The sequence below is a fragment of the Camellia sinensis genome, chromosome 9 (genome assembly GCF_055761805.1).
Source record: "Camellia sinensis isolate YWXY chromosome 9, ASM5576180v1, whole genome shotgun sequence".
Lineage (NCBI taxonomy): Eukaryota > Viridiplantae > Streptophyta > Magnoliopsida > Ericales > Theaceae > Camellia > Camellia sinensis.
The window spans coordinates 70611350-70637544 of NC_138969.1; positions in this window are offsets into that span (position 1 = coordinate 70611350).

A 26195-nucleotide genomic window follows, 5' to 3' on the forward strand; every position below is an offset into this window, starting at 1 on the left:
CAACCAATTAGGGTTTTCTACCCCATTTCCCAATATTGACCCAATGGTCTATATATCAACAACCAACAACAATATCATTATTTTGAAACCCACAATACACATTTTTAAAATCAAAATAACAAAACCCTCTTTTAACATTTTGAAACCCTAAGTCCCAAAATTACCCAACTTCAACACTTTATCAAAACAACCAAAAATCTATGTCAAAGACCATAAGAGTGAGTAGGAATCCCTACCTCAAAAGTTGACACCCAACGAAGAAGATGAAGAAAATGGAAATGCTCCAAATCCCGAGATTCTTGGATCAAAAGATAGCCCTCGACAATCAACAACTTTTTTGTAAAGGCCAAAAGTAAGCAAACAACTCTTACTAGATCAATACCTAGAGAGAAGGTAAGGTTCTAGAGAGAGAAGCTCTCAAATGGCGTTTTGGAAAAGTAAGAGAGAGAGTGGAAGTGTAGAAAATGATTCAAAAATGCCCAGCTGCCCTCTGTTATACGACATTCCCGCTCGAGCAGAAAACACAATGCTCGAGCGTCAAGAACAAAAAACTAGGTACGCTCGAGCGCAAGAAGACCCGCTCGAGCTCCAAGATACAAGAATAAAGTACATCCGCTCGAGCGCGAAAACCAGTCCGCTCGAGCGTAGATTTTCATCTCCCAGAACTTTTCAGAAAAAGAACTACCCGCCCGAGCTCCAACAAGCCCGCTCGAGCGTAGAAAACACACCTGCAGAAGTTTTACAGGGACACAAAATACTGGAAGGGCGTAAACCACGCTCGAGCGCAGAATGACCCGCTCGAGCGGACCATACAAAAACTGGGCAACAACAATGGGAGCCAAAGCTCTACCAACCTGTAACAACCAAAACCAACACAACCTATAACTCAAACAAATGGAATCAAAGGACGACAACAAGGTAGATACAACTACCAACTCCACGGAACCAAAGTCCAGAATACAACAGATACAAAAAGGGAAAACCAGGATCGCTATAGTATCTAAAGTAGGTTGTTGATTTAATACAGTAAGACCTTTATCTTTAGAAGGAGAGGCTGTGCCAATGGTAGATAATTTGGTGAACAATTGTTCAATTGCTTTGACAGTAGAATTATCTTTGGTAACTAAGCTAGTTCGTTTGGAATGATTACTAGGTAAATTAAGCAAAGGTTGATCTAAGGATTGTTTAGTGGAGGTAGCATTGGCTAAATAGTCGTCTAGATTAGTTTCTATCTTATCTAATTGTTTACCAATGGTTTGGAGACATTGATTAGTATAATTATTTTGTTCAATAACCTTTTTAATTTCAGGGTCAGTGCCAAGCAACTTAAAAGGAGAGGCTGAGACTGGAGAGCCTTGATGTTCAATAATTATATTAGCCAAAGGAGGATGACTAGAGCTAACAGTTGTATTAGGAGAAGTTTTCCATTTATGTTTTGTGACTGTATTTACTTTTTTGTAATAATTTCCAAAGTATTCAAAGAAAGGAAATTCTAGATTATATTCAATCATAAAATCATACCATTTTCGAGTTATTCGAGATCGTTCATTAGTATCATATTTAGCACGATAAGCATGTCGTTTAGTCCTATTTTCTTTAGATCGAAATTCAATAAGAAGTTTATCAAGATCAGGGGAAAAAGGTTTACTAATTGTCATTAATTGAGGGTTGATTGGAGGCATTACTTTGAAATCAATTTGAGTTGGAGAATCTTGAGACTCAGTGTCTTCTTCATGGAGATGTGTGTGAGTAGAATAAACAAGTTTATTAAGTTGAGAAGTGGTAGAGTTATCGATACCTTTGAGTTTACTATGGGAAGTTTGACCAAAATGAATTTGACTATTTTTTCTAAATAAAGGTGTATTAAATATTTCATCTTCAGTTTCAACATCAGTAGGTACACTAGAAATACTATGACGAGAAGATTGAGATCGATTAAATTTAATCTCAACAGATCTATCAGTAAATTGTTGAATATCGTGAATATCTTGACAAGTAGATTGTTGTTGGTCATGTTTGTAATTTTCATTAACAGTAATCCATTGTTCAGGGAGTAATATTTTTCCATTCAATCATTTGAGGAATATAAATATGTGTGTCATTACTACGACTTTGAATTAATAAAGTTTTATCCTTTGGACTTTTATGTAAAGCTTGAACATTTAGATTAGTTTTAATACATTTATAATGGACACAATAAATTAAAGCAATATTATGAACTTTGTCTTTCATATTAGTAAATGAACCATGTAATTGAATATTTAATGTTAAAGCATCTAATATATGAGGATCACGAAGACTAAGTGTAAAATCAGGAAAATAATTAAAATGAACGGGTCCTTTTTGGAGACCAGTTTCCATCATACCCATTAAACTATCATTATAATCAAGAAAAATGGCATCTCTTAAATATAATAAAACAGAACTATTTTTACCTTGTGGAGTTAATGGTTTTATTCCGACTTGAATTAATCATAGATGAATAAAATTATGATCAGTTTGTAAATGACGTTTAATAGTATTAGCATCAAATAATTGACAAGTTTCACGGGATTTTTCTAAAGCATAAACTTGTTCTAATGTTTTAACATGAAGATTAACTTTGAATGAATTTTGTAAAAAAGTAGTTTTATAAATTTCTTTAACTGATAATTTTGGGATGTTCCAGCTTAAATCAATTTTATCATTTTGTATTTCTACATCTTCTTCATTAATTACTAATCTATGATTAGGGATTGAGGGCAAAGTTGTGAACGACCTAGAACTGACTGAAGAGTTACTTCCAAATAATCGAGTCATTTTTTTGTTAATTAATCTGTTTTAGAGGAATCTTAATACATTGTCTAAATTTATCATGTTTTAACATACGCTATGTTCATACATACCCTATTCGGAAGACCCCTAAATCCAACACTGCCTAACCAAAGGACTTACCAAGGATTGGAACGAAAGTGGGTGACTAGTAACAACGTGGAAAGACACAGATAGAATTTTGGACAGATTAAGAGAACTGAAACCAAATTAATAGACAAAATTAGAGGACGATTATGCAGAATTAACTAGACAATAAGCAGCAGATAGCAACATAACTTGGCTCTGTTACCAAAGGGGACGGAAGTAGGGATAAAGAAGACGAAGCAAGAATGAAGAAGCATAAGAGATACAAAGACAAAATAATATGCACAAAAAATACTTTAAAATGCACAAAATAATTTAAAATATTTTTAATCAAAATAACTTACAATTGTTTAATAGTAGAAGAAACACTGGGTTGCATATTATATATGTAATATGTATATTTACATATATATATATATATATATACATATACATATAGGTTCTAAAATGTAAATAAAGACTGAATGGTAGTTATATAATAATGTGTATATTTACATATGTATATAGGAATTGAAATATTAATAAAGATTGAAAAAGTCCGAATATGTATATTTATTATACATCCTATTAGGGACAGTAGATACAATAATATATACATTTACATATGTATAGTAATTGGAGTTAGTATTGTTACTGTTAACATTAATATGTAATGCAATAAAAACCAAAGTAGTCTGATCAAATGTATTTACTATATATCTTGCTAGAGACGGTATATATAATATTTGAGTATATATATGTTTTAAAATGTAAATAAAGACCAAAACATTTAAGCAGATGTATTTATTAAATATCGTGCTAGGGATAATAAATATAAAAATATATATTTACATATGTATATAGGAACCAAAATGTAAATAAAGATTGAAAATGTACGGACAAGTATATTTAGATATGTATATGGGTACTGAAATGTAAATAAAGATCGAAAACGTTTGAACAAAAGTATTTTCTATACACCTTGTCAAGTACAGTAGATACAATAATATGTAAATTAATTGGGTTGTAAATGGACAATTTGATATAGTTAGAAGAGATGCATTAAAAGTTAAAAGTGATGGGTTGTGGGGGGTGAGTCCCGTTTAGAGTCTTGCGTAATGTGTTTCAAACCCTAACGTGACATGAGAAGGTATTTTGGCTATTATTGGTATTGGAGGATATAAGGTTGGATGTGCAGGTAGCACTTCAGGGTGGATCTCCTTGGTAGACCATTCCCATGGGGCATACTGTGATGTCATGACTCGATAATGTAATCCTGGTGCATGGGTATCATTGGTTGTTATTGTGGTAACATTTTAATTATAACTAAATGGGAGTCAAAATTGCATGTGGCCATTGCTTATTGGTTGGCTAGGAATGATGCTCCCCTTAGAGTGACTTAGATATACAAGATCAACTAATCCTATGAGAATTCAAAAGAAAAATTTGGCATTGTTCCTATGATGATTAATTACTTTTGCATGTCCTAGTATTTATTTATTTATTTTTTACTTATTAGTATTTTATTTTGTTTGTTTTACAAACTTTTGCTTACTATTCTATTGTTACACTACGTGCATTATCTGTGAGTGTTATTACCAGGGTGGGTAGTTTTAGGTTATAATATCCTATTGGATTGCGCAGTTCATGGCTTTCTTTGTATTGCACTGAAGTTTTATGCCAAGTACTGAAGAAATTGAAGGGAACACCGAGACATACGAAGGTGACGGCTAGCCTTGGCTAACTTGAAGCATGCTCAAGTCCATAAACTGTTGTGATGACCGGGTGTATTTTTCGCTCGTTCTCCTTTGTTTAACTTTGGGCTTACCTTATTAGAGTGTCGAGTTTGACTTGGAGCCTTGTTAATCATTTGGGTTTGTGGTGTCCGAAAGTGGTTTCTCAAATAATTCTTGTTCTTGTTTATTCGGTGTTGATTTTCACTTGTTTCGGAGGGTGCACGGCCAAGTTCGGAGTGCTTGGGAGCGAACCAGAAAATTCTGGGCTGCTAGGCCAGGGCCGCACGTACGGGGCCCTAGGCCGCACGTGCGGGGAATGGTGAGTTTCAGAGGGTTGCACACTGCCCAAATTGCAGGTGCGGATGGGGAGGTGCGGAAGGAGTCGCACATGCGGGGATCAGAGCTGCACATACAGGAGGTACGCTCCGCACGTGCGGGAGCAAGTGCAGCACGTGCGGTCGGGCCTGAGTCTATGGGGCTCTATTTTTCTTTAGTTTTTAGGCCGTGTGTATCATTTTTCTTGTATCACTCTCTCACTAAAAATCATCTCCTCTCCCTTCTCTCTACATTCCATACACCCAAAACCCTTGATTTCTTCCAATCTTTTGGGTCTAGATCCATCTTCTCTCACAAGTTTTGAAGATCAAAGCTAGAACATCCCTTTGTGTGGTGGAGATCGACAATCTCTCATCTTTGGCTCTAGGGTTTTGATCTCACCTCTCCAACCAGAACTTGAGGTAGGGTTTCCTTTGAGTTATATATATATATATATATTTGCTAGATTAATGTTGGATTTGGAACTTCTTAGTAAAAATAAGAAAGTTTTAATGTTGGTTCAAGAATATTATGATTTTTTAAAAGGTGGGCTTAATCATGTTTCTTCTAAATAGTCTCTTGAGGGTTTGGATAACCTTGGTCAATGAATGATGTCCTCTTTTCAAGCTTCCTTCACACGTTATATGTGTGTTGTGGTGGTGGAAGTTAAACCTTGATATTGGGGGCTTTGGAAAATGTGGAGAACCCATGGATTCTCCTGTGTCAAGGAAATGAATGAGTGAAAATTTCATAATATTGTTTGCAAAAATGACAACTTTTCTTGGTACATGAAGATTGGGAATTTGTTTTAAAATTTTGTTAGTTGCATGAACATGTGTAGTTATGAGATGATAAAATTGTTGAGTTACTTGAAAAATGAAAGTTGAGAATTTAGCAAGGTAGGAAATGTTGCCACTTGTTAGTAATGTAAATTGAACACGTAGCTATTTTGTGATAAATAACATTTGAAGAAGGAAAATGAGAAATGTGGTTGTTGTAGTATTATTGTTGAGATACTTGAGAATGGATAATGTTATGAGGCATTAATAATTGTTGCATTATACATTCATTTTATCGATTATTATGCATTTTGAATTGAGTTCGGAAACGTTTGCATTGAAATAAGTATATATTGAAATGGGAACTATGGAAATGTTTATGGAGTAAATACGTTGGTAAGTCCGGCTAGGAGGTGCAGATGAAATTGATAAGTTGGACTGAGTGTCTAAGGAGAAAGACCGAAAACACGGGCGGAGGAGGTACCACTTCCCTTCCGGTTAGCAACCGGTAAAGTGGGGTTCTTGGTAGTGCTAGTTGAGCCTACTTGCAGACACCAACCTAGGGATTACTTAAGTCGTATTTGCCGCCCCTATTGAATAAAAAAAATTAGAAGTTTCGGAATTGTTGAGATTTCAAAGTATTGTTGAAAAATGGTGATTTTCAACCTGGGAGTAATAACCTGGATGCCATTGTCTTGTCCAGGTCATCTTTTTCATTTTCCTTTGAGTCTATTGTAACCGAAGAATCAGACGAACTAGATGCTAATGAGAATGACGTTGTGGCTTCTGAGTACTTTTCTGTGCCTTTAGTTTATTGCATTAATCAGGACTTTCAAAACTTTGATGAAAACGACGAGAAAGAAATTCCTCCGATTTTGAAATATTTGATTGAACGAGAGGAGGAGAGGTTTGTAAAGCCTTTGGTTGATGAAATCACTTCAATTAATGTCGATACTGAGAAGGACCCGTGGCTGGTCTAGATCAGGTCCACGTTGTCTTCGGAGGAACGCGAGCGCTTAGTTGCTTTATTAAAAGATTTCAAAGATGTTTTCGTGTGGTCCTACGAAGACATGTCTGAAATTGATCCTGAGATTGTACAGCACTGGATCCCTCTTGACTCAGAGGCCTGACCTGTTAAGCAGAAGCTTCGAAGGATCTGCCCAGATTGGGCCCTGAAAATCAAAGAAGAGGTCACCAAGCAGATTGACGCAAGGTTCCTGTTGGTATCTGAATACCCTACTTGGTTGGCTAACATAGTTCTGGTGATGAAGAAGGATGGCATAATTTGGGTGTGTGTAGACTTCAGAGATCTGAACAAAGCCAGTCCAAAGGACGACTTTCCTCTGCCACATATCGACGAATTAGTGGACTTCACCACCGGGCATGCATTGCTCTCATTTATGGATGGGTTTTCAGGCTACAACCAAATTTTGATGGCACCCGAAAACAAGGAAAAGACTGCTTTCACTACCCCGTGGGGGACCTACTGCTATAGGGTGATGCCGTTCGGTTTAAAGAATACTGGGGCTACGTATCAACGGGTTGTGATCACTATTTTGCACGATATGATCCACAAAGAGGTTGGGGTGTACGTGGATGACATGATTGTCAAGTCCAAAGAAAGAGAGGGCCACTACACCGCCTAGAAGAAATTTTTCCAACGGATCAGGGAGTATCGGTTGCGGCTGAATCCTCATAAATGTACTTTCGGTGTCACAGCAAGAAAAATACTGGGGTTCTTGATCACACAAAGAGGCATTGAGGTCGATCCTTCAAAGATTAAGGCCATCTTAGAAATGTCACCACCAAGGACTGAAAAGGAAGTGCGAGGCTTTCTAGGTAAAGTGCAATTCATAAGACGGTTTATCGCAAAATTAACCTTGACTTGTGAACCACTTTTTGGTCTCCTGAAGAAAGGAAAGAAGTACCAATGGGATGACCGATGCCAAGTTGCTTTCGAACAGATCAAGCAGTATCTACAGAACCCGCCCATGTTGTCACTGCCAGAGCCGAGGAAACCATTGATATTGTATCTGTTAATAACCAAAACGACAATGGGCTGCATGCTTGCACAAGAGTCTGAGGACAAAGTGGAGAAAGCTATCTATTACCTAAGCAAGAAGATGTTGGAATACGAGACTCGCTACACTCCGCTCGAGAAGGCTTGTTTGGCCTTGGTATGGGCTCCCAGGAAGTTGAGGCACTACATGTTAGCTCACTCTGTAATACTAGTTTCGAGATTAGATCCCATCAAATATCTCTTCGAGAAACCAGCACTTATGGGTAGGCTAGCTCATTGGTTGCTTCTTCTTTCCGAATTTGATTTGAAGTATATGACTCGCAAGTCTGTGAAAGTGAGAGCGGTAGCGGAGTTCCTAGCCGATCACCCAATAGAGGGAGATGAAGCAGTAGAGTATCTGTTCCTAGATGAGGCCATTCTGTAAGTCGAAAAAGAAATCTGGACTATGTACTTTGATGGAGCATCTAATCAATACAGGTATGGGATAGGGGTGTTGCTGATAGTACCAGACAATTCCCACATACCATTAGCCTTCAAACTCTTGTTCAAAGTATCAAATAACGAAGCAGAGTATGAAGTATGTATCGCTGGCTTGGAAGCTGCCCTGGAACTAGGGGCAAAACGATTGGATGTCATCGGGGACTTGAACCTTGTTGTATCTCAAGCGAAAGGAGACTGGAAGGTTAAAGAAAAAAGGATGAAAATCTATCACCAAATTCTGGACGTTCTAATTCCCAGGTTTTGAGAAGTTAACCTTCACCCATCTGTTAAGAGAGAGCAACAGGTTTGTAGACACTTTATCAACTCTATCTTCTGTGATAGACATCCCTTTGGGAGTCCGGATGCATCCAATCATCATCGAACAGAGGTATGTGCCGGCCTACGAGCTGATTGCCGCTATAGATGAAGCACAAGATCAGAACCCCTGGTACTTTGATGTCTGGAATTTCTTGGAAAATGAGGCTTATCTCCCAGGGGCAAATGCCAAAGATAAGAGGGCAATTTGAAGAATGGCTGCTCAGTTCATCATCTGCGGGGATAAATTGTACAAAAGGGGCCATTTAGGAATGCATAAATTATATGTCGATGCTGAAGAGTCGAAGCGCCTGATGGAGGCCATCCACGGAGGAGAGTGCGGAGCGCACATGAGCGGAGTGATGCTAGCTCAAAAAATTCTCAAACAGGGTTACTACTAGTCAACCATGGAGGAGGATTGTATCGGTTTTGTTCGACGTTGCCGCAAATTTCAGATCCATGCAAACCGCATGAACATCCCGCCGTCGAAGCTATACAACATGACTTCACCGTGGCCATTTTCAGTCTGGGGGATTGATGTAATCGAGGCAGTTACTCCGAAGGGGTCGAATGGGCATGAGTACATCTTGGTGGCGATAGACTACTTTACAAAGTGGGTCGAGGCCTAATCTTATGCAGTGCTGAAGGCGTCGCATGTAGCTAAGTTCATCAGGAACAATATTATCTGCCAGTATGGGGTCCCGAATGAGATCATCTTGGATTATGGTTCCCACTTCAAGAAGGAAGTGATCGACTTGTTGGAGAAATACAACGTAACTTTTCATAAGTCTTCCACCGATCGGCCACAAACCAACGGAGCAGTTGAGGCCGCCAACAAGAACATCAAACATATTCTGCAGAAAATGGTGAAAACCTACAGGGACTGGCTAGATAAGCTGCCATTTGCTCTTTGGGGCTACAGAACATCAATTCGGACTTCGACCGGGGTGGCTCCGTATTCCTCGGTTTATGGGATGGAGGCTGTTCTGCCCATCGAAGTTGAGGTTCCAGCATTGCAAGTCATGGCTGAGTGCCAGATAGCTGAGGCAGATTGGCAGCAAAGCAGATTCGAAGAACTCATGTTGTTTGACGAATGAAGACTGAAAGCACTGTACCACATTCAAGGTTATCAATGCAGAATTGCCAGGGCTTTTAATAAGAAAGTTAAGTTCAGGAATTTGAAAGAAGGAGATTTGGTGCTCAAAGACAACCGAGCTCCGGTCCATGACCCTAGGGAAAAGTTCAGACCCAATTGGACTGGCCCTTACATCATCAAATCAATATGGTCGGGTAGAGCTGTCATTCTAATGGATTTAGATGGCCTTGAATTCTCCCAACCTATCAACATTGACAAGTTGAAGAAATACTATCCCTGAGTGGCTCACTAGGCTAAAAACCCGAAAGGGCGACCTAGGCAAAAGTTAGAGCACAAAAAAATTTGAAATAAAAAAAACTGAGCTCGTAAGGTTAAAAACCCAAAAGGGCGGCCTTGGTAAAAGTTAGAGCGCAAAAGGAGAGTGTTAAAAACCGAGTGAACCCGAGCCGAACTACGTAAGGCTTGATTCCCATCTTCGGGATACGTAGGAAACTTCACTCTGAAGTCCAGCCATAAACACTTCCAAATCAACTTTGTCCATGTGATCATGTTGGTCATCTTTGTCTATTCTGCATTCAGGAGCTCGGTTATGATCTCCAGTGTAGTGTTATTCAGACTAGGGGCAACTTTCCAATTGTTGGGATTCGGCGTTGTATATCCCAGTGATAGATCTCGGGTGTGTCCAGTTGTGATCCATATCGAAAATGGTTTTGAAAAGTTTTATTAAAAGTTGATTTTGTTCAAATTAATCTTTTTACGACTTAGACCATTTTTGGACCATAACGGAAAATTTTCAATACCCACAACCTTCAATTACTTTGATTTAAGTACAGAGTTCTCCTACTCTTGAATACAAATTGAAGTTGCTTTTTATTACATTCATAAAGAAAACTTGAAAGTACTGATAAAGCAAATAAACTCGGGGCATGGATAAGTCAGGTGTTCCTGCGCCCCCTCCCAGAGCTTGTGGAAGCCTCTGATGCCAAAGTAGGCCTGGTCTACGCCTCTTCATCGAGCCAAGCTATGCACTCATCAGAAAGGGTGCCAACTGAAAGTAGGAGCGGGAGCCAGAAGTTCTCTTGTTCTCCATGCTGTGGCATATCGAGCTAGATGTGAGTCTTTGATCAAATATGAAGTCGGGTATTCCACTCCCTCTTCTGGGCGAGTCTGATCATGTCCAAATTGGCGCCGGAATTGAAATGGGAAGTAGAAGACACAGTGTGTCAGACCAACCAACTGAATGCCTGGTTGCCTAGACATGCTATAGCTTATCGCCGGCAGATTAAGCCAGTGGCAGCGCCAAGTGATGTCAACAGCAGATCGGCTGCAGATCCATTCGCACCACCATCGCTCGTCTGGGCCATCAACTTGTCGTTGCTGGAAGAAATAGCCGCGTACTGAATATGTTGGGCATGGGTCCACTACTTTCAACTTATCTATCAGCCATATCTGGAGAGGGATGAAAAATGAGAGATTAAATAATAGAGAGGTGTACGTGGAGAGAAAAGTGAGAAAAGGGTTTTTAGAGAAAAACAGAGCCTGAGGGCCGAGTGATGTGAGACACACATATGAGAAGGGTGGGAAACATTACTTGCAAGAGTAGTGGACTCCCCGCGAATCTAGTTGTCTCCTAGTGATGGAAGGCATCCAAACCCATCAGAGTCTCAGCTAGTGTCATACCAATGCAGCTCTTACCCTCTTTTAAGCCTTGGGCAACCTCAATCAAACAGACGCTAGACCCTCCAGAGCCTGGAGCAAGCAAAAAATGAGACAACATGCACAAGCAGAGGGCGTGTCGTCAAAAACTCTGCCAAAGATGGTCGTCGCGGTCACCGGCATCAGAAAACCGATGAATCAAGCTCGGAATGTCCAGCTCTCCGTCGCGAATAAAAGACCGAGCATCATGCAAGGTAAGCCCACATATCTGTCCTAGAGCTTGAGTGTGACCAAAACGGAATTGGGGCAAGATCTCCTCATCACGTTGAGACTCCATCAAAGCTTGGAAATCTTCAAAAGTGGGACCTATCTCTTGTCCGCCAAAGCTAAAAACATGAGTGATCGGGTTCCAGCACCTAGCCGCAGCATGGAGGAACGGAAAATGCAGCGGGGTGTGGCTTAGAGTGAATAGTGCATTCATTCCGAAACTCCGAAAATTTAACTTTTTCGAGCCATCTAAAGCTACAAGCCAGTTGGAGAGTTTTTGGGCGAGAAATGCTTCCGTTTGGGGCAAAAACAATGCTGAAATGAAGAACTACGAAGTTGGAGCTTTTGTAGAAGATAAGGAGTGAGTGGAAGACAGGTGGCGAAAATCTGAAGGTTCCTGGCCTCACTGGCCGACCGGCCAGTTCAAGTAGCCGACCGGCGCCTTTAAGTGGCCAACACATCCTTTGAGTGGCCTACAGCCACCTTAGGTGGCCGACAGCAACTCCTTCTCTCCAGCAAGCAGCCTCTGATCCTTCTGAAGTGGTCGAAGTGCTGGAAATTTGTGTCTTGTTCTGTTTCAGATACGTTCTGTTGTTCGGTTTTACTCTTTTTGTTGAATTTGCTCCATTCATCGAGTTGTTGCTTTACTTATCGAGTTGTTGCAATTTGTTTACCGAGTCATTGTTTTGCTTATCGAGTTGTTCTTTAAGTTGTTTTGTTTTGTTTGTTGTGTCAGTTCACTACCTGACTTTGCAATAAACAAATGTTCATTTCCATCAATCCCATTTTTATGCAAAATGGTGTGATGCGATGCGTAGGAATACAAATGCAACACTTTTTAATCAAAACGATGTTTTTATTCCATCATGGATTCTTTTTTCAAAAAAAGTGTAAGTTTTCATAAAATAAAACTGCCTAAGGCTGTACAGTGTGCTAAAACTACTAGTAAATAGAAAACAAAACAAAAAAGAAGCATCTAAGTCAATGCCGGTAAATCTCAAGATCGAGAGGCCCTCTTCGTCCTCTTCCTTGGCAGAACGAACTCTAGAGCACTGTCGCTGTCAGCACCGCTGTCTGAAGCTGGATCAGAATCTGAGTCGGTGCTTTCACCTCCACCCTTGGATGAATCTGACTGAGGACTCGTTGGCTCCTCCGTACTAGTCTCGTCATCATCATCGCCCAGAATGGGCTTGAAAGGGCCACTCCCGCTATGGGTGCCCCTAGCTCTGCCTTGGCTATGTGCTTGAGCCTGTCTCCCTCTCCTCTCTGCTGATGGGGGAGGTGCTGAAGGTCCTGCCTCTGCTCCTGCTGGGGTGTATGACGGGGCTGGCATCTCAAAAGGAATCTAAAAAGGGCAATTTGTGAGAATGCATTAGTTGTGAAGTATATCTAATACAAAAGATGATGTGCTGAGAGCAGTGGATGATTACAGTGTGTATGCCATGAGCAGTAACTGATTGCAGTGTATGCATGCCATGAGCAGTGTATGGGAACAGTGTATCAATGCATTGTTTTAGTGCAAAGTATTAGATCAGTGTAATGTGGAACTTTGTAAGTGCTAGTGTGTCAACAAGAGGTTTTGTGGCATGAAATACAGTTGGAAGGAACTTACCGGGATCCTGTAGAGGCTGAGCAGACTCAAGCTCGTCTGTACCATCTCCGTCAAGGAAGCCACTAGCTCAAGGGCCTGCCTTGTGTACTCTATGGGTACCTGCAAATGCATTGAAGGGATTACAATTCTATACAGCATAATTGAATTGAAGTGAATATGCAGAACCAAAATGTAAATTTTGATACATACTGGAGTCGGGCCTCGAACTCCGACAAGTGCACGCCCAGCTGATGCGGGCTCGATGGGGATCTGGAAAGTCTCCCCAGAACGTCTCTGGTAAGTCAACGTAGTAGGCAGCTCTGGCCATCCAGTCTCCTGCCTCACCTCAGGATGTCTCCTGCTACGGGCTCTGGTCGCCCTGGTCCCTTTGCCCCTCCCTCTCGCAGTTGGAGCTCTAACTCCCTCGCCTCCGCGAATGCCGGTCAGAGGCGGCATCAGATGCGTCTGAATGAAGGTCGCGTAGTCGCCCTCCATGTGGAAAAAGTCTGCATCCAGTCCTACCATGAACTGGATCACCTCTTCTTCAGTAAGCTTCTGTGTCTCTCACATAGATACGGGAGGTGCCATCGGTATAAACTGGGCAGGTAAGCTCAGGGTTTGGCGCACGAGGCGCTTGCTTAAGACCCAAGCACGGCAGATCGGTCCCTTAAGAAGGATGTGGTAGCGAGCCACGACCCTAGCAGTTTCGTATGCAAATCTGGCCCCTGACGGTATCACGTCCCACGACTGCCATGTGATCTGAAAATAAGAGAATGAGCAAATGATCAGTCGTTGCCGATTGACCGATATGTGTATCAAGTTCATTGAAGAGCAGATTGTTTTGTTCTAGATTACCTCGTGCGCCGTGATCGTGCCGAAGTACTGACGAAAAAACATGAAGTTCTCCCGGGTCCTATGGCGAAGCTGGCCGTCGTATACCCGAGAGAACGGAACCATCACTGGGGTCTCCTCTATGGGCTTCGGAGCAAGAGCCGGGAAGTATGCGTACACCCACAACTGCAAGGGAAACGTGATCAATACAATGTATGAATAGAGTGCAGAAAAATGCAAAGCAGAAAGCATACAGTGCAAGAGCAGATACAGAGAATGCAGAAAGTACATGTATTGCACAAATGTAAAACAGGAAATGCTGAGCATAAAATGTAAAAGTAAAGAGGGGGGAATTAAGCTACATACCTCCCAGGCTCACTAGTAGCCACCGATCAAGGTCCCGCACATCCGAGAGGTCGAGCTCATGTATCCGTATAGAGTGGTGAGACCGACTCCGCCCCAGTCGTAGAATGGGACTCGCTGCAGCACCACCAATGCGCTCAGCAGATACAAACCTACGATATTCCACCTGTTTGAGAACAAGGTGGTACCAAAGAGGAACATGAGAAAGCCCCTGGCGTATTGCTCGGTCTGCTTAACAGTCTCGGGCTCAACTCCTCTAAACTGCTCCTCAAACCAGCTGTATCGAACCATACCTGACCGAAGTGTTGGTGGCTCTACCCCGAGCAGTGCGGCTCATGCAGCCTCCTACTCTCCCATGTCAGGATTAAGAGGGATCGGATCACCTCCTATGCCTAAGCCAGTGATCATGGCGAAGTCGTAGGGAGTCATCGTCATCTCTCCCGTGGAGGAGAAGTGGAAAGAGTTAGTGATATCCCACCATCTCCCCACAAGAACACCTAAGAGAGGGCGGCTCGCTATGACCCGTGTCAAACTGGAGCAAAATAGACCGAAGCCGGTCCTGTCGATGATGTCACGGACCCCAGCCGAAAGCTTGTCGTACCAATCCCGAGCTATTGTGGTACTGTAGCCTCGGAAGGAACGGAATCCATCCTGTGTTAATGCATGTGATGCAATTAGATCAAGTGAGGTGTAAAGTACAATTGAAAGTATAGTTGAATGCAGAGCAGTGATGAATGAGGTATAGTTGAATGTAGAGTAGTGATGTATGAAGTACGGTTGAATTCAACACAGTGAGGTATGAAGTACAATTGAATGTGAAGCAGCAGCGTATGGAATACAGTCAGATTAAGGCATGTGATGCAGTCAGATCAAAACAGTGCAAGAAATGCAACAATTAAAGGTGGTATTGCAGAAAAGCGAAGTTTGTACCTCTACGGCTATGGCCGACAAGTGAGACATGGGCTCTCTTAGTAAGAGGTCGTCTGGTGCGTCCTCGGCAAAATCAGTGAAGGCCTTGATGCCTCCCGTAACTGGTATTATGTGTGTCTCGGGGTGGTACCTCGTCGGATCGAATGGGCGAATGCTTGGCGGTAGTGGCTCAGGCTCAACCTCAGGCTCAGCCTCGAAGTCTGCTGTAAACGCTATTGGAGGAAGCACAGGGAAGCCTCCGTCATGTGGGACATCGTCTGCCATCTGAAATAGATGCAAGAGAATCAAAATGTGGAAAAATACGGAAAAATGGTGAAACTTTGAACAAGTCAAAACCTAGGAGAGAGAAAAAGTTAAAGAAAATCAAAACCCGAACAAAGTGAACTAACCTTGGGAGAAACTCAAGGGAAATGATCCTTGAATGGTGGATATGACCAAAGAAGTGTCGAAATCAAATTCTTATCGGTTCAAATTGAAGAGAACTAGAGGGTTTTTGCGAAGAAAATGTTTCTAGGGTGTCGGGAAACGCGTAGAACACACGGATCTAGAGAAAAGGCACACCTAGAGAGCAAGGGAAATGATTTTTGTGCAAGGGGTTGTGAGGAAATGAAGTGATTTTGCCTCTACTTAAAGAGCCACGGCTGAAAAGATAGTTTTTCCCAAAGCTGCCATCGATGGCCGGCAGTGGCACATCGATGGCCGGCAGGGGGCCGTCAGCCTCCCTCTATGGCCGGCAGGCTTCTATCATCTTTCTATGCCTCGTTTCCTTTGATATTTGTCCTTGGGTTCCAAGAAATGCAAGGTATGCTCAAATTTTGGTTCAAAATGCCTCCGTAGAAGCCCAAAATCGTGTCCTCGATGTGCGGCGGTCATCGCCCATCAACACACACAAGGTGTATCCTTTTTAATACGTCGCAACTCTCCCGGGAGGTAAACCAGAAGTTGCCTTCGAGTTGTCTTTATCGAGCATGCTTTTGTTGTCACATAGCATTTGCACGTTACATTGAACATGCATTATAAATTTTCGCATTGATTATGCATCGTTGATTATCTTGCTTTGAATATGCATCGTTGAGTATCTCGCATAGAACTTGCTTCGGTTTCACCTATTGCATGTCGAGCATTTAGCATGCCATGGCATCGTGTTACGATCATTCGTCTGGCGTGAGACGTGCATTGTATTGCATTATCCCTATCAGGTTTCTTTCTCATACATGCACGATATTGTATGTACGGTTCATTCAGAGGGAGTCCAGGTAAGATCATTCCTGTCCTTTGAACACCTTTTTTTGGTTAGAAGCATCTGGGTACGCCCGGTCCTTACACCACACCTCATTGGTTAGAGACATTCAATTACTCCCGATGTCTGCACCAACATCTCGTAGGTGTTTCCCTCTCTCACGTGTGATACGCAGAGAGGTGCTTCTTTTCCCTCTCTCGCTTGTGATACGCTGAGAGGTGTTGCCCTTCCCTCTCTCACGTGTGATACGCTGAGAGGTGTTTTCGTTTCCCTCTCTTGCGTGTGATACGCTGAGAGGTGCTCCCTCTCTCGCGTGTGATACGCTGAGAGGTGCTTTCCTTTCCCTCTCTCGCGTGTGATACGCTAAGAGGTGTTTTCCTTCCCTCTCTCGTATGTGATACGCTGAGAGGTGTTTCCCTTCCCTCTCTCGCGTGTGATACGCTGAGAGGTGCTTCATTTCCCTCTCTCGCGTGTGATACATTAAGAGGTGTTTCATTTGAGACTTCGGGTATTCCTAGTAGTCGTTTTTAGCCTTTCCTGCGTGAGACGCAGTGAAGATTGCCTGATTTTCTTACATCCTTTCTGTTGAAATGTGTGAGACTGCTATAACTTGCAGGTTTGCTTAAAATGTTGTATTTATTTTGCATAAATGCTTCATTACAGCCCTCTTTGCAGAATCATAAGTTATGCTTTTGCATCATGCATGTCATTTGCATTTTGCCCCAACCTACGGGCGCATCTATATAGTTATCTTGAGTGTTTGTCCGAGTCTTCGGCCTTGTCAAAAATAGGTCGTCTCTGGGCTTTGACATTCACTCCCGTCATTTTATGACTTCCGAGTTCTGTCAAAGAGGGGCAACTGTAGACACCCCATTTTTGACCGTCCTCAAAACTTGGATGTTCTTGCAGGGTACATCTAGCAACAAGTTTGATCGCTCGTCGAGTACTCAACCTTCACGACGGAATGCTCCAGGTTTGATCCTTCCAGACCCTATTTCCATTTTGTCTCATATTTGGACCATGTGTTGGTCTTTGCATATTGGTGTTTTTGATGGCCTGCCGGCCATGGTCTTTGCCCTGCCGGCCACCAATAGGCCCTGTCGGCCATCACTGAGGCACTGCCGACCACCATTGATGGCCGGTCGGCCGTCTTTATTTCAATAGATATATTTTAGATATTTTTGAGCCAGCTGTGGCTCATTGAGCTATCCTCCATACATGGAGGGATGGAAACAAACTTTAAGCTTGCCAAGCAAGCTTTTGCTTGCATTGCCTATATAAGGGGAGGTCCCTTCCCCTTGTTTGAGGTTGAAAAAAAAATCTCAGTTCTGGAATTTCTCTCTCTCTCTCTCTCTCTCTCTCTCTCTCTTGAATTTTCACTCTTTCTCTCTATATTGTGTGTTATTGTGCCTTAAAGTGTGTTTTCTTCACATATTTGCACTAAAACACCTAGTCACACACCACTACCTTGGAGCTGAGGTTCTTGAAGGTTTGTTTGGAGCTCAAAAAACTAGTTTTGGCTCAGAGGAAGACCTATCTTGCCGTTGTTCTTCAAGGGTAAAAACTTGTCCCTCTTAAGCTTTGTTTTGATTAAGTGTTTGATCACCTTTGTATGCTATTTTAAGGCTGATTTTAACCTCTTAAAAACTTTGATTTTAAGGCTTTAAAATGTTGGTTTGAGTCTTGTTTGGTTAGGGGGTGTTTCCCCTCTTTTGCTCTTTGGCTTGCAAAGCCTCTTGACCCACCTTCCTTAGCTTTTGTAAGAGCCTTTGCTTGGCCTTTCTGCCACTGAAACTCAGAGGAATTTCAGTGGTGGAAAGGTGGTCTTAAGGTGCAAAATGGGAGGGGGTAGTCCCCTCTCCTTTTGTCTTGCTTGCATGTGTTGTTGGCCTATCAAGTGAGCATGTGTTTGTCATTTTCTTAAGCTGAGTTCAAGCATGTTTTTGTGACTTTTTGGACCTTCCATAACTCTGTTTTAGGCTGGTTTAATCTTTGCTTGCATGCTTCTTACACTTGTAGGGGAATTTTGCTAATTAGCCTTGTATGCTTGATGCTTTGGTCCATCATTCTAGTATGTGTTGGCATTACTCCAGCATGTTTTTGGCCTTTATTTGACATGCTTAAGCTCTGTTTGAAGTGGTCTTGGCTTTTTGAGGCTTGCCTTGTATGGTTGTAGTGCAAGTGGCTTCGACTAGCTTTGAGTTTCAAAGTCTCTAGCAAGCTTTACTTGAGTTGTTTGCATGCCTTAGCCTCATTTCTCATATGATTTCAGTGTATAGTGTAGTCACACTCTCACATGTTATGCTCTTTCAATACCTTTTGAAGTTGTGCCTCATGCCTTGATCATGAGCCAATTTGTATGCATGCTCGTCTAAGCTTTTGGGCTATCATTTTAGCATGTTTTCGCCTTTGATTTGGCGTGGTTGAGCTCTGTCCAGAGCTGGTTTGATTGTTCAGGCTATGTATTGCATGCCCCTTGTGTAAAGCCCTTGACTAGCTTTGAGCTCTAAGGACCCTAACATGCTATACTTGTGCTGTTTGCATGATATGTCGTCATTTGGCATATGATTTCAGTGCTTGTACCTCTATCATGCTCTCATATATATCACTCTTTCAATGTGTTTGAAAGTTAAGCTTTATTCCTTGTTTGCGGGCCATCATATGAGTATGCATTTCTTGCTTTTTGTGCCTAAGTTTTAGTGTGTTTTGGCCACTGTTTTGGAGTATCTTAGGTCTGTCCATAGCTGGTTTGACCATTTGAGATTGATAGTGCATGCCTCATGTGTAATGTTCTTCACTTGCTTTAGTGCTCTTGGCCCCTTAACATGTCTTGCATGCATTGCTTACATGATAGAGTCTTGTGCATGCCACCTTAACATGTCAAGATTAGCATGTTGTTTGCATAGCATGTTGTTTGCTTTGCATGGTGTTCAATCGGAAGTTATATTGAACACGAGGATGAAATGAACGAATCTCTTTTGCCTCCATTGCCTTTGATCTCTCATGATGAAGTAATGGTCTTAGTGTCTTGTTTGTTGTGCATTCATTGAATTTGTGCAAGTTGGATCTTTGGCCATCATGCATTGCATGCTTGATTGATGGTTTTGGATCCAATGATGCCTCTCTCTTGATGTTTTGAGATGATATGGAGGGGCATAGTACACACATATCCTTGGGAGACCCTCAATTTCCTCTGTTTTGTGCTCCATTGCAGTTTGGTGTCACAGCACACTAGTGCCCGGCACCCCCTCACTGATGGCCGGTAGTGCTTCACCCTTGGCTGGCAGAGGCACACCCCTGGCCGGCAGACCACTGGTGCATTCCCCAGCATTGTTTTAGTAAGTTTCAATAGCATGTTCTTGAAGACACCTTGTAAATAGGGCTTCTAAAGAGCAAACCGGAGAGCTTTTCGGGGCGGAAACCGAGCATGCATCTTCAACCTCTTGGAACAAAGCTGAGGCAGTGTAATTTGTAATTAGTTTTACTTGTTAGTTAGCTTAAATTTGTAATTTAATTAATTAATTAGTGTGCTAATTAGTTAAGTGTTGTAATAATTAGTAAGTAGTTTACTAGTTATTCGAATGGTTTATAATAATTAGTCTAATTAGTTTAATTAGATTAGTTAGTTAGCTTAGCTTAGATTAGCTTAGCAAATTCATTCGGACCCTCCTTCGTGAGGGCAATGTTGTAATAAGGGTGCGTATGTGTGTGCATGTCTTCCAACCCCACTTCTTTCTCCCTTTTACTTAACCGCTTTCAATGGTTAGTTTTAGGGAATTTTTCTATTAGCATACCTTATGCTTTGCATGCGTGCATCATTCATTTGTCTTGCATGCACCGGGCTCGGCACATCATTCAAACTGCATTGTATTTCAATACACTACTTGAATACGTGTTCCAAAGCATGTTATTGAGTGTTGCATTCATATGCCATTTTAGATAGCCGAGCCTATTAGTTGCATTTTTGAATGTGTTGCATTAGGCATCTTGATTTCTAACTAGTTCTCATTTTGGCTCGGAGTACACTATAAGTGTTTATGCTTTAGCATCCTTACATGAGTGTGAGTGTTTCCATGAGGCTATTTGCTTAAGTGATTTAACTGCATGAATGCCTGTGGATGATGGCTTCATCGCTTGAATTGGGACAATTCATCAAATGTGAGTTTTAAGCCCACTCGAGGGTGGCAAATCATCATATTTTCTAAGCCCACTTGAGGGTGGCAAATCCGCGCTTTAGCCAACTTGCAAGTAGCACTTTCAAACCAATTTTCAAAAAAGCAAACATGAGATGTTTTGTTCCAATTTGAGTGATTTAGTCTATACTTGTATGTTGTGCGCATCACATAGTAAAGCTAGAATAATAATCGGATAAGAACGCATGTGTTTATAAAAACAATATATCATGTTTAGTAGAGGGCGATCCTTTGATCGGGCGAGCGGGGGTGCTCATTTCATGACCTTCCCCTCTCGTACCCAAGTTCTCGAGCCGAGGCAACTTTGGTGATGACAGACATGTGGCCTTTGGCACGAGTCAGGGTTGCCTAAATTTTTCAAAATAAAATATTTAGGTGGCGACTCTGTAATCTGGCAAAGTAGTCCAGTTTGGGAAATATTTGATTCAAAATCTGATTTTCCAAAACGATTTTCCGGATTGGACTTCTTTGGTGTTTATCAGTCTCACATTGCACTTTGTGAGATTAGATTCAAAACCGTGAAAAGAGTCTGAACTGTAGTAGTATAAACCTAATTCGCGCCCTCTCCGAAAGGGGGGGGCGTGCGGAGGAAGTTCGGGCGGTCTACACACTCTTATTTCATCTCCTTGAGAGAAAAAAAAAACGTAGGAGAGTGAAAAGGGAGCCTAGAGAGAGTGTTTGAACTCAAGAATTGGAAGAGGACTTGTGGAGAGTTGAAGGTTAGATTTGGAAACTCAAGCAATTGAACCTCTAGAACACCATTAAGCATCTAAGGTAAACAATCAAGCCTCTAGTCTTGTAATTTACTTGGTTGGTACATACATTCAAGAAATTGGGCCATGGGTTGCATGATTTGCACTAAGGAAGTGGGAAAGAAGAGCATCTCATGCATGAATACATAATTCTCATAATTTTGTAAGTTGATTTTCAAGAATTTCCACATGCATGTCCATATCTTGGTTTTGTTTAAAGAATTCAACAAGTTTTGGATCTAACATCTCATTTGCTCGTGATTTGGAAACTTGGAGCTTAAATCACTCCATGCATATCATATTCATGTTATGTTTTCACAATTCAATTTTGAGTTTGTATAATTGACACACTTATGGGCCTTGATTTCATGAAATGATCTTTAATTCTTTATGTTTTCCAAGTTTAGACTTGTTTCCTCAAGTTTTAGGGTCCAAGAGTTGTGTTTTGAAGGGTTGAATTCGAGTTTTAAGCTAGAGAGTGCAATATGGATATTCTAGATTCTGCTTCCCCGCTCGAGCGACGGATTCTCTGCTCGAGAAACCACTCTGTGATCTTACACTTCTGCTCGAACGACCAGATGTTCACTCGAGCATGAAATGCAAGCTCCCAGAAGTTTTATGTTTTGCAGACCGCTCAAGCGGCAAGAGTTGCACTCGAGTGAGGACTTAAGTCTCACGCTCGAGGGAGCGTCGACCGGAAAAATTGAGCAACCAGTACTTTTGCAAAGTTTACAGATCGCTCAAGCGAAGGAAGTTACGTTCGAGCGACCAATCACGTTTTTTATGTTTGCTTGAGCGGGACCCTTGTTTCCAACATTTTTTACCAAGTATTTTCAAACACATTTTTGCATCCTCATTATATCCTATGCATTCCTAGGCTAAGATTAAGACTTAATAATGTGGATAAAGGCTAAGAACACGCTAAGAATGAAATGTAATGAGTGAAGTATATCTTAAGCATATGTTTCAAATGTGTATATGTTATGTGTTGTGTAGCTCACAGGCCGTAGACTATTCGGTTATCTGTTTTGTCCATTTGTTTTGAAGTCATCTGTGAGTAATAACTTTGTAAAGCAATGTTCAATTATGAGTATTTTCTGAATGATATAAGATGATATGTTTATGAAATATTAGTTTCTATATGAATGAATGGTTGTCCAATGTTTTTTTAAATGTATTCGTGGCACTCTTAGCTTCAGATGACATCTGTTATCTATATGTTATGTCCCAATTATGGGTCAACTGTACGTCTCATGAGCTAACTGTTATGGATCCTTCTGTATATGTCCCAATTATAGGCCAATTATATGTCTCGTGAGCCAACTGTACCGTCTCCGTGCATGTGAGTCAATTGTATACCTTTATGGCCGTCCCTTTGTGGGCCAACTGTTTCTGCTAGTGCTAATGAATGCACCTCTTATGATTAACTTCGAATTCTGATTATGAATTTGATTATGAATTTGTATCTGTTATGAACTATGATTTTTGAACATGATTATGAATCTACTTCTGATAATTACTGAATTCTGTTTTCTGTAACTGTTATGGACAACATTCATTAAACCCTTTACTATGTTATTATTCACTGGGCTCTAGCTCACTATATTATATATTTATGTAGGTGATCAGGCACGTGACCAGGTCCAGAGTTGACGGCCTAAGATTCTCTTTTGTCAGCCAACCACCGCGCCTCCCGAGGAGGTTCCTTTGAGAGGTCCACGTCAAGGCTTTATTTGGTTTTGTTCTGTTTATTTGTACTTGGGCTAGGTTCCCCTTCGACTTTATATGTGTAAATGGGTGATGTAAGACTATTGTATTTATGATATCATGCATATGTGTATATAAGTTTAAAATTTTCATCCCATATATGTCTCCACAACTCATTGGACTATGTATGTTTCTTTAATTGCTTCTGCAATCCCTAATTATAAGTTATTCTATTCAGAGGCCTTTGGTAATCCGAGGATCACTGGCCGGTTGCAACACTAGACCTATAGGGGGCAGGTTTGGGTCGTGACAGAGTGGTATTAGAGCACATGTTATACCACACACACGAGTCCATATGAGTTATAAGATGTCCTAGAAACGAATTAGGGACATTTCATCTACATGTGTGTCGAACCTAAACAAATGAAATTGAAAGAAACGAATAAGATTGTTCCTATGTTTATTATTACCTTGTCTCTCTATAGTGTCATGGAAAATGAAAGAAGTAATAATACAAGCGAATCCTCGGAAGAACGCATGAGTCGTATGGAACAAATGCTCCCAGCTCTGACTGAAACACTAACACAATAACAGAGGCAACAACCCTTGCCTCCTTCGCCTCCACCAGCACAACATGAGCCAGATAACAGTGATATAATCAACCTGACTCAGAAGTTCATGAAGATGAAACCGCCAACTTTCCTGGGAGGTATTGAACCATTAAAGGTTGAAACATGGTTGTTAGAAATGGAGAAATTATTTGAAGTGTTTCCGTGTTCTAAGATTTAGAAAGTTCTTTTGGTCACCTACATCCTGAAAGACGAAGCCTGAAGATGGTGGTTATTGGTCCAAAATAGTAATTGGAATATGACATGGGCTCAATTTAATACGATCTTCTATAACAAATACTTTCTTTAGCGCTTTTGGGACCGAAAGGTTTCAGAATTTCAGGAACTCAAGCAAGGCAGCATGCCTGTAGCCGAGTATGAGGCTAAATTCACTGAACTAGCTCGGTTTGCGCCTCATATGGTAGATGCAGACTACAAGAACGCTCAGAAATTTGAGGGTGGATTGGATTTAGATATATTTGATCGGGTAGGTGTCCTCAAACTGCCTACGTATGTGAATGTGCTTGATATGGCATTGATGGTAGCGAAAAACAAGCTCCTGCCCCAACAACTGAATGGAAAGGGAAAAGATCTGAATTCAGCTTCAAGAAAGGCCGTTCATTTGCTATGAATAAGAAACAAAATACGGGATCTTCTAGTAACTCAATTTAAAACAGTGGGTCTGCACTTGTTTGTACCCAATATGGGAGGAGACATAGAGGAGTTTGCCATCGGGTATCTAGTGCTTGTTTCCGGTGTGGCAAGACGGGCTACATGATAAGAGATTGTCCAATTTTGTCAGAGAATGCCAACCGTCCTGTAGCAAGTTTAGCAGGATCTGCTTCTGGATCAAGAACAAATGTTAGAACTAATACGGGAAGAGAATCCTTGAGACAAGGTAGAGTTTTTACACTTGTGCCTAGCGACGTATAGAATACTGAATCAGTGGTGTCAGGTATAATTTCTATCTGTGCTCAGAATGCCTATGTATTAATAGATTCTGGTTCCACGTATTCCTTTGTGTCACATGCTTTTTCTCAAAAATTAACAAGACCATTAGAATCCATGAATTATTTATTGTCTGTAACTATTCCATCTGGGGGTTCTATGGCATGTGTATATGTGTACCCGACATGTGATGTTGTGATTGGTGATGTGATATTGTATGTTGATTTATTACCTTTGGGGGTATGGACTAGTTAACAAAGTACTATGCAACTATTGACTATGTAAATAAGTCAATTAAATTTTGTCCACCTGGGTTACCTGAGTTTGTGATTATTGGGAATGGAGCGGTCCCTCCCCCATACTTGATTTCTTCCATAAAAGCTGTTAAATGGCTTAGGAAGGGATGTAGAGGGTATATGTGTTGGGTTTTGATGATGACTTCTGATAATCCCACTGTAGAGAACATCTCTGTAGTAAATGAATTTCCTGATGTATTTCCAATTGAATTGTCGGGAGACTTAATTCATAGGGAAATTGAGTTTACTATTGATGTTGTACCCGAAACACAACCGATTTCCAAAACCCCATATAGAATGTCAACTTCTAAACTGAAAGAGTTAAAAGTTCAACTCCAAGAACTTAGACAAGAAATTTATCTGTCCGAGCACGTCACCTTGGAGTGCTCTAGTGTTGTTTGTCAAAAAGAAAGACGGGTCCTTGAGGCTGTGTATTGATTACTGTGAGTTAAACAAGGTAACTGTGAAGAACAAATATCCATTACCCCGAATAGATGATCTATTTGACCAACTTCAGGGAGCACAAGTGTTCTCCAAGATAGATCTTAGATTCGGGTATCACCAGTTAAAAGTTAAGGCAAAAGATGTAGAGAAAACTGCATTTAGAACTAGATACGAACACTGTGAATTTTTGGTAATACCGTTTGGGGTGACTAATGCACCTGCTGCCTTCATGGACCTTATGAATAGGCTGTTTAAATCATATCTAGATGAATTTGTTGTTGTAGTTATTAACGATATTTTGATTTACTCCAAAAGCAGGGAAGATCATGAGAATCACTTGAGGACTGTGTTACAGACTTTGAGAGAAAAGAAGCTATATGCAAAATTTTCCAAATGTGAATTTTGGCTTGACAATGTGGCATTTCTAGGACATGTAATCAACAAGGATGGTATCTTCGTTGACCCACAGAAAATCGAAGCCATTGTACCAACCAACGTGTCAGAAGTTAGAAGTTTTCTAGGGCTTGCAAGGTATTATCGTCGATTTGTGAAAGACTTTTCAAAACTTGCTATGCCATTAACACAATTGACATGGAAAAATGTACCCTTTGATTGGACTGATCAATGGGAATCGGCTTTCCAAGAACTGAAGACTAGACTGGTAACTGCACCAATCCTGGCATTGCCCAATAGAACCGATGGGTTTCAGATTTATAGTGATGCTTCCTACAAGGGTTTGGGGTGCGTGTTA